Genomic DNA, 9,046 nt, shown 5'->3' on the forward strand with positions numbered 1-9,046 from the left:
GGCGGGGCGGGGCCTGCCGGGCAGGGGGCGGGGCCAAACAGAGTGGGCGGGGCCTGCCGGGCAGGGGGCGCGGCCAAAGAGAGAGGGCGGGGCCGGAGGGGGCGGGGCCTGCCGGACAGGGGGCGTGGCCAAACACAGAGGGCGGGGCCTGCCGGGCAGGGGCGAGGCCAAAGAGAGGGGGCGGGGCCTGAGGGGCGGGGCCTGCCGGCAGGGGGCGTGGCCGACAGAGAGGGCGGGGCCGGAGGGGCAGGGCGGGGCCTGCCGGGCAGGGGGGCGTGGCCAAAGAGACAGGGCGGGGCCAAACAGGGAGGGCGGGGCCTGTCAGGGTGGGGTAGAAGGGAGGGGGCGGAGCCCGAGGGAAGCGTCCCGATTGGGCGGGGGGGTGTTCGGAGAGGGCGGGGCCTGCGGGGAGCAGGGGGCGTGTCCATGTGGGAGGGCGGGGCGCTGTGCCTGGTGGGCGTGGCCGCGGACAGCGGGCTGCCCCTTTTCTGCCGGGCCCGGGGGGGCCCCCCCCGCCCCCAGGTGAGACCCCGCCCCCCCCGCCCACCCCCCGGCCCCCCCGCCCCCCCAGGGTGACCTCTGCCCTCTGCCCTCCCCCCCAGCTGCCGTTCTCGCTCATCGGCGCCCTCAACGGCGTGCACATGTTCGGGGCCGGCGCGGGGGTGGCGCTGCGGGGGGGCGGCGGCCCCGGGGCTGCAACTGGCCTGGGGGGGCTACGGGCACAGGTGGGCGGGGCCGCGAGAGGGGGGCGGGGCTACAGCAGGGGCTGGAGGGGTCGTGGGCTACGAGGAGGGGGCGGGGCTAAGGGGCGGGCTGGGGCTGAGGGGGCGGGGCTATGGGAGGGGGCGGGGCTACGAGGAGTAGGGATGGAGGTGGGTGGGGCTACAGAATAGAGTAATAGGGCGGGGCTATGGGAGGGGGCGGGGCTACAGGTGGGGCTGGAGGGGTCATGGGCGGGGCTACGAGGAGGGGCGGGGCTAAGGCGGAGGGCTGGGCAGAGGGGGCGGGGCTACGAGGACGGGGCGGGGCTACAGGGAGCTGGAGAGAGTGATTGGGCGGGGCTATGGGAGGGGGCGGGGCTACGGGGAGGGGGCGGGGCTACAGGGAGCTGGAGAGAGTGATTGGGCGGGGCTATGGGAGGGGGCGGGGCTACGGGGAGGGGGCGGGGCTACAGGTGGGGCTGGAGGCTGCCATGGGCGGGGCTACGGGGAGGGGGCGGGGCTAAGGCGGAGGGCTGGGGAGAGGTGGGCGGGGCTAAGGGGAGGGGGCGGGGCTAAGGCAGAGGGCTGGGGAGAGGTGGGTGGGGCTAAGGGGAGGGGGTGGGGCTACAGCAGGGGCTGGAGGACGCCGTGGGGGCGGGGCTATAGGGAGAGGGAGGGGCTACGAGGAGGGGGCGGGGCTACGGAGGGTGGAGAGAGTAATAGGGTGGGGCTATGGGAGGGGGCGGGGCTACGGTGGGTGGGGTGGAGGGGGCGGGGCTAGGGGAGGGGGCGGGGCTACGAGGATGGGGCGGGGCTACAGGGAGCTGGAGAGAGTGATAGGGCGGGGCTATGGGAGGGGGCGGGGCTACGGGGGCTAGAGAGAGTCATGGGGCGGGGCTACGGGGAGGGGGCGGGGCTAAGGAGAGGGGGGCGGGGCTAAGGGAGGGGGCGGGGCTACAGCAGGGGCTGGAGGGCGCCGTGGGGGCGGGGCTATAGGGAGGGGGAGGGGCTACGAGGAGGGGGCGGGGCTACGGGGGCTGGAGAGAGTAATAGGGTGGGGCTACGGGAGGGGGCGGGGCTAAGGCGGAGGGCTGGGCAGAGGTGGGCGGGGCTACGGTGGGTGGGGTGGAGGGGGCGGGGCTACAGGCGGTGGCTTAAAGGCGTCAAGGGGGCTGTGGGCGGGGCTTGGCCCGCGGGGGGCGTGGTTTCCAGCAGAGGCGGGGCCGGGAGGTTTAGGGGCGGGGCCACGGCCGCCCCTCCCCCCACGTGCCCCTCCCCCCACGTGCCCCTCCCCCCAGCATCACGCTGATCGCGCTCAGCTCCGCCCCCGGCGCTTCCGGCCCCGCCCTCCGCCGCCTCCTTGACTCCGCCTTCAGCGCGATGGTGAGCCCCGCCCACCAGTGCCCCCAGTATGGACCAGTAACCCTGCCCCCAGTGCCCCCAGTATGGACCAGTGACCCCGCCCCCAGTGCCCCCAGTATGGACCAGTGACCCTGCCCCGCCCCCCAGTGCCCCCAGTATGGACCAGTGACCCTGCCCCGCCCCCAGTATGGACCAGTGACCCTGCCCCGCCCCCCAGTATGGACCAGTGACCCCGCCCCCCAGTGCCCCCAGTATGGACCAGCGACCCCGCCCCCAGTGCCCCCAGTATGGACCAGTGACCCTGCCCCCAGTGCCCCCAGTATGGATCAGTGACCCCGCCCCCAGTGCCCCCAGTATGGACCAGCGACCCCGCCCCCAGTGCCCCCAGTATGGACCAGCGACCCCGCCCCCAGTGCCCCCAGTATGGACCAGTGACCCTGCCCCCAGTGCCCCCAGTATGGACCAGTAACCCCGCCCCCAGTGCCCCCAGTATGGACCAGTGACACTGCCCTGCCCCCCAGTGCCCCCAGTATGGACCAGTAACCCTGCCCTGCCCCCCACTGCCCCCAGTATGGACCAGTAACCCCGCCCCCAGTGCCCCCAATATGGACCAGTGACACTGCCCTGCCCCCCAGTGCCCCCAGTATGGACCAGTGACCCCACCCCCAGTGCCCCCAGTATGGACCAGTGACCCTGCTCCCCCAGTGCCCCCAGTATGGACCAGTAACCCCGCCCCCCAGTGCCCCCAGTATGGACCAGTGACCCTGCCCTGCCCCCCAGTGCCCCCAGTATGGACCAGTGACCCCACCTCCCAGCATGGACCAGTAACCCTGCACCGCCCCCCAGTGCCCCCAGTATGGACCAGTGACCCTGCCCCCCCACCAGTGCCCCCAGTATGGACCAGTAACCCCCAGCACAGACCCTCCCCGCCCAGGGCATTTTGCCTAATCCCAGTATGACCCAGTGCTCCCAGTCCATCCCAGTGTTCCCAGTGCCCCCCCGTGCTCCCAGTGCCCCCCCAGTGCTCCCAGTGCTCCCAGTTCATCCCAGTGTTCCCAGTGCCCTCCAGTGCTCCCAGTCCCTCCCAGTGCCCCCCCTGCCCCTCCCAGTGCTCCCAGTCCATCCCAGTGCTCCCAGTGCTCCCAGTCCACTCCAGTGCCCCCCTCCCCCTCCCAGTCCATCCCAGTTCCCCCCAGTGCTCCCTGTCCATCCCAGTATTCCCAGTGCCCCCCAGTGCTCCCAGTCCATCCCAGTGCCCCCCCCACCCCTCCCAGTGCTCCCAGTGCTCCCAGTCCATCCCAGTGCCCCCCAGTGCTCCCAGTCCATCCCAGTGCCCCCCCCCCCCCCGCCCCTCCCAGTGCTCCCAGTAACCCCAGTGCGGCAGGTGCTGGTGCTGGGGCTGGACGAGCTGGTTCCCGTGCGCAACGTGGAGCGGCTGAAACGAGACCTGCGGGTGCGGGGGGGGCACGATGGGGGGCGGGGGGCAATGGGGGGGCTGGGGGGCAATGGGGGTCTGGGGGCAATGGGGGGGTTGGGGGGTCTGGGGGGCAATGGGGGTCTGGGGGGCAATGGGGGGGCTGGGGGGCAATGGGGAGGTTGGGGGGCAATGGGGGGGGTTGGGGGGTCTGGGGGGCAATGGGGGTTTGGGGGCAATGGGGGGGTTGGGGGGTCTGAGGGGCAATGGGAGGTTGGGGGGGTCTGGGGGGCAATGGGGGTTTGGGGGTCTGGGGGGCAATGGGAGGTTGGGGGGACATGGGGGGCAATGGGGGGTTGGGGGTCTGGGGGGCAATGGGGGTTTGGGAGGACATGGGGGGCAATGGGGGGTTGGGGGGTCTGGGGGGACATGGGGGTTTGGGGGGACATGGGGGGCAATGGGGGGTTGGGGCAATGGGGGGCTTGGGGGGGTCTGGGGGGGCAATGCGGGGGTCTGGGGGTGCAGGGGGGCAATGGGGGGCAGGGGTGGCAATGGGGAGGTTGGGGGGACATGGGGGCAATGGGGGGGTTGGGGGGGACTGGGGGGCAATGGGGGGCTGGGGGGGCAAGAGAGGGTGGGGGATCTAGGGGGCAATGGGGGGTTGGGGGCAATGGGGGTTGGGGGCTTTAGGGGGTGGGGGGCAAGCTGAAGGTTGGGGGGACTGGGGGGCAATGGGGGGACTGGGGGGGTCTGGGGGGGCAATGGGGGGCAGGGGTGGCAATAGGGAGGTTGGGGTGACATGGGGGGCTGGGGGGAATAGGGGGTTGGAGGGGTCTAGGGGGGCAATGGGGGGCTGGGGGGTTGGGGGGGCTGGGGGGTTGGGGCTTTAGGGGGTGGGGGGCAAGCTGAAGGTTGGGGGGACTGGGGGGCAATGGGGCCTTGGGGGGGTCTGGGGGGGCAATGGGGGGGTCTGGGGTGCAGGGGGGCAATGGGGGGCAGGGGTGGCAATGGGGAGGTTGGGGGGACATGGGGGGCAATGGGGGGGTTGGGGTGACTGGGGGGCAATGGGGGGCTGGGGGGGCAAGAGAGGGTGGGGGATCTAGGGAGGCAATGGGGGCTGGGGGGAATGGGTTGGGGGGCTGGGGGGCAATGGGGGGCTGGGGGGCAATGGGGGGGTTGGGGGGCTGGGGGGCAATGGGGGGCTGGGGGGCAATGGGGGGGTTGGGGGGTCTGGGGGGCAATGGGGGGCTTGGGGGGGTCTGGGGGGGCAAGGGGGGGGTCTGGGGGTGCAGGGGGGCAATGGGGGGCAGGGGTGGCAATGGGGGGCTGGGGGGTAATGGGGGGTTGGGGGTGATGGGGGGTTGGGGGCTTTAGGGGGTGGGGGGGGCAAGCTGAAGGTTGGGGGGACTGGGGGGCAATGGGGGGTCTGGGGGGCAATGGGGGGACTGGGGGGCAATTTAGGCTCGGGGGGCAACAGGGGTATTGGGGGGGGGGGTCAAACAGACCGTGGGGGGCGGGGGGGGAAGGGCAGACAAGGGTCTTGAGTTCAAGGGGGGGCAACGAGGGGGTGGGGGGGCATGGGGGGGTTCGGGGGGCACTTGGGGGGGCCCAGCTCTGACCCCCCCCCCCCAGAGCTGCTTCGGGCTGATCGACTCGCTGCTGAGCGCCGGGGGGGCGCTGGGGCCGGGGCTGGGCCCCCCCCGCTGCCCCCTCCCCCCGGGGCCCCCCGCGACATCCTGCAGGTGGGACCCGGGACCCCCGAAAACCCCCCCGGGAACGGGGCTTGGGAGCGGGGGGGTTGGGAGCACTGGGGGGGCAATGGGATGGACTGGGAGCACTGGGGGGCACTGGGAGCACTGGGGGGCACTGGGAAGCCTGGAGGGGGCACTGGGAGCACTGGGGGGCACTGGGAGCACTGGGAGGGACTGGGAGCACTGGGGGGCACTGGGAGCACTGGGGGGCACTGGGAGCACTGGGAGGGACTGGGAGCACTGGGATGGACTGGGAGCACTGGGAGGGCACTGGGTACACTGGGGGGGCACTGGGAGCACTGGGATGGACTGGGAGCACTGGGAGGGCACTGGGTACACTGGGGGAGCACTGGGGGGCACTGGGAGCACTGGGGGGGCACTGGGTACACTGGGAGAGCTCTGAGAACACTGGGGGACACTGGGAACACTGGGAGGGACTGGGAGCACTGGGATCACTGCGGGGGCACTGGGGGGCGCTGGGGGCACTGGGAGCACTGTGGGGCACTGGGAGCACGGGGGGGCACTGGGAGCACTGGGAGGACACAGGGAGCACTGGGGGGGCACTGGGAGCACGGGGAGGCACTGGGAGGGACTGGGAACACTGGGGGGACACTGGGAGCACTGGGATCACTGGGGGGCACCGGGAGCACTGGGGGGCACTGGGAGCACTGGGATCACTGGGGGGCACTGGGAGGGACTGGGAGCACTGGGAGGGACTGGGAGCACTGAGGGGGCACTGGGACCACTGGGGGGCACTGGGAGCACTGGGATCACTGGGAGGGACTGGGAGCACTGGGAGGGCACTGGGGGCACTGGGGGGGCACTGGGAGCACTGGGATCACTGGGGGGGCACTGGGTACACTGGGGGGGCACTTGGGGAGCACTGGGGGGGCACTGGGAAGACTGGGGGGCACTGGGGGCACTGGGAGGGACTGGGAGCACTGGGGGGGCACTGGGAGCACTGGGATCACTGGGGGGGCACTGGGGGGCACTGGGAGCACTGGGGGGGCACTGGGAGCACTGGGATGGACTGGGAGCACTGGGGGGGCCCTGGGAGCACTGGGGGGCACTGGGGGGCACTGGGAGCACTGGGAGCACTGGGATCACTGGGGGGGCACTGGGATGGACTGAGAGCACGGGGGGGGGCACTGGGAGCACTGGGATCACTGGGGGGGGTTGGGAGCAGGGGGTTGGGGGGTCACTGGGGGCAGGGCAGGGCCCCCCCCGGGTTGCGTCGGGGGGGTCCCTGTGCCCCCCCAGGATTTGGGGGGGGCGTGGGGGGGGTGTGAACCGCTGACCCCCCCGCCCCCCCCAGGAGCGGCTGGAGCGCTTCGCGGGGGGGGCGCACACGGGCCTGGGTTGTCTGCTGGGGGGGGGCGGGTGCTGCTGGCCACCCCGCAGTGGTGGGGGCTGCCCCCCCCCGACCGCGCCCTCCTGGGGGCGCTGCTGGGGGGCGCCCCCCCCGGCCCCACGGGCGGGACCTGCCCGTGTACCTGCCCCACGGCAGCCCCACGGTGAGACCCCCCCCCCCCCCAACCACCGACCCGCGGCCCCCCCGGCCCAGCCCCCAGTGCTCCCAGTCCATCCCAGTGCTCCCAGTGCCCCCCCAGTGCTCCCAGTCCATCCCAGTGCTCCCAGTCCATCCCAGTGCTCCCAGTGCCCCCCCAGTGCTCCCAGTTCATCCCAGTGCTCCCAGTGCTCCCAGTTCATCCCAGTGCTCCCAGTTCATCCCAGTGCTCCCAGTCCATCCCAGTGCTCCCAGTGCTCCCCCAGTGCTCCCAGTTCATCCCAGTGCTCCCAGTGCCCACCCAGTCCATCCCAGTGCTCCCAGTTCATCCCAGTGCTCCCAGTGCCCCCCAGTGCTCCCAGTCCATCCCAGTGCCCCCAGTCCATCCCAGTGCTCCCAGTCCCTCCCAGTGCTCCCAGTCCATCCCACGCTCCCAGTCCCTCCCAGTGCTCCCAGTGCCCCCCAGTGCTCCCAGTTCATCCCAGTGCTCCCAGTGCTCCCAGTTAATCCCAGTGCTCCCAGTGCCCCCCCAGTGCTCCCAGTTCATCCCAGTGCTCCCAGTCCCTCCCAGTGCTCCCAGTGCCCCCCAGTGCTCCCAGTCCCTCCCAGTGCTCCCAGTGCCCCCCCAGTGCTCCCAGTTCATCCCAGTGCTCCCAGTGCCCCCCCAGTGCTCCCAGTTCATCCCAGTGCTCCCAGTGCCCCCCCAGTGCTCCCAGTTCATCCCAGTGCTCCAGTCCATCCCAGTGCTCCCAGTGCCCCCCAGTGCTCCCAGTTCATCCCAGTGCTCCCAGTGCTCCCAGTTCATCCCAGTGCCCCCAGTCCATCCCAGTGCCCCCAGTCCATCCCAGTGCTCCCAGTCCATTTCAGTGCTCCCAGTCCATCCCAGTGCTCCCAGTGCCCCCCCAGTGCTCCCAGTCCCTCCCAGTGCTCCCAGTGCCCCCCAGTGCTCCCAGTCCCTCCCAGTGCTCCCAGTGCCCCCCCAGTGCTCCCAGTCCATCCCAGTGCTCCCAGTTCATCCCAGTGCTCCCAGTGCCCCCCCAGTGCTCCCAGTCCATCCCAGTGCCCCCAGTCCATCCCAGTGCTCCCAGTCCCTCCCAAGGCCCCCGCCCTCCAGTGCTCAGTGCCCCAGTGCTCCCAGTTCATCCCAGTGCTCCAGTGCCCCCCCAGTGCTCCCAGTGCTCCCAGTGCTCCCAGTGCTCCCAGTCCCTCCCAGTGCTCCCAGTGCCCCCCCAGTGCTCCCAGTTCATCCCAGTGCCCCCAGTCCATCCCAGTGCCCCCAGTCCATCCCAGTGCTCCCAGTCCCTCCCAGTGCTCCCAGTGCCCCCCCAGTGCTCCCAGTTCATCCCAGTGCTCCCAGTGCTCCCCCAGTGCTCCCAGTGCTCCCAGTCCCTCCCAGTGCTCCCAGTGCCCCCCCAGTGCTCCCAGTTCATCCCAGTGCTCCCAGTCCATCCCAGTGCCCCCAGTCCATCCCAGTGCTCCCAGTCCATTCCAGTGCTCCCAGTCCCTCCCAGTGCCCCCCAGTGCTCCCAGTTCATCCAGTGCTCCCAGTTCATCCCAGTGCTCCCAGTGCCCCCCCAGTGCTCCAGTTCATCCCAGTGCTCCCAGTGCCCCCCAGTGCTCCCAGTTCATCCCAGTGCTCCCAGTCCCTCCCAGTGCTCCCAGTGTTCCCCCAGTGCTCCCAGTTCATCCCAGTGCCCCCAGTCCATCCCAGTGCTCCCAGTCCATTCCAGTGCTCCCAGTCCCTCCCAGTGCTCCCAGTGCCCCCCCAGTGCTCCCAGTTCATCCCAGTGCCCCCCCAGTGCTCCCAGTTCATCCCAGTGCTCCCAGTGCCCCCCCAGTGCTCCCAGTTCATCCCAGTGCCCCCCCAGTGCTCCCAGTTCATCCCAGTGCTCCCAGTGGCCCCCCAAGTGCTCCCAGTTCATCCCAGTGCTCCCAGTGGCCCCCCCAGTGCTCCCAGTCCCTCCCAGTGCTCCCAGTGCCCCCCCAGTGCTCCCAGTTCATCCCAGTGCTCCCAGTCCCTCCCAGTGCCCCCCCAGTGCTCCCAGTGCCCCCCCAGTGCTTCCAGTTCATCCCAGTGCTCCCAGTGGCCCCCCAGTGCTCCCAGTTCATCCCAGTGCCCCCCCGTGCCCCCAGTCTCCCAGTGCTGCCAGTCCCCCCAGTCCCCCCAGTCCCCCCAGTCCCTCCCAGTCTCCCAGTGCCCCCAGTCCCCCCAGTCCCCCCCGTGCCCCCCGTGCCCGCAGTGCTCCCAGTCTCCCAGTGCTCCCAGTGCTCCCAGTCCCTCCCAGTCCCCCCAGTCCCCCAGTGCCCCCGT

This window comes from Caloenas nicobarica, chromosome 39, assembly GCF_036013445.1.
Source record: "Caloenas nicobarica isolate bCalNic1 chromosome 39, bCalNic1.hap1, whole genome shotgun sequence".
NCBI classification, from domain to species: domain Eukaryota; kingdom Metazoa; phylum Chordata; class Aves; order Columbiformes; family Columbidae; genus Caloenas; species Caloenas nicobarica.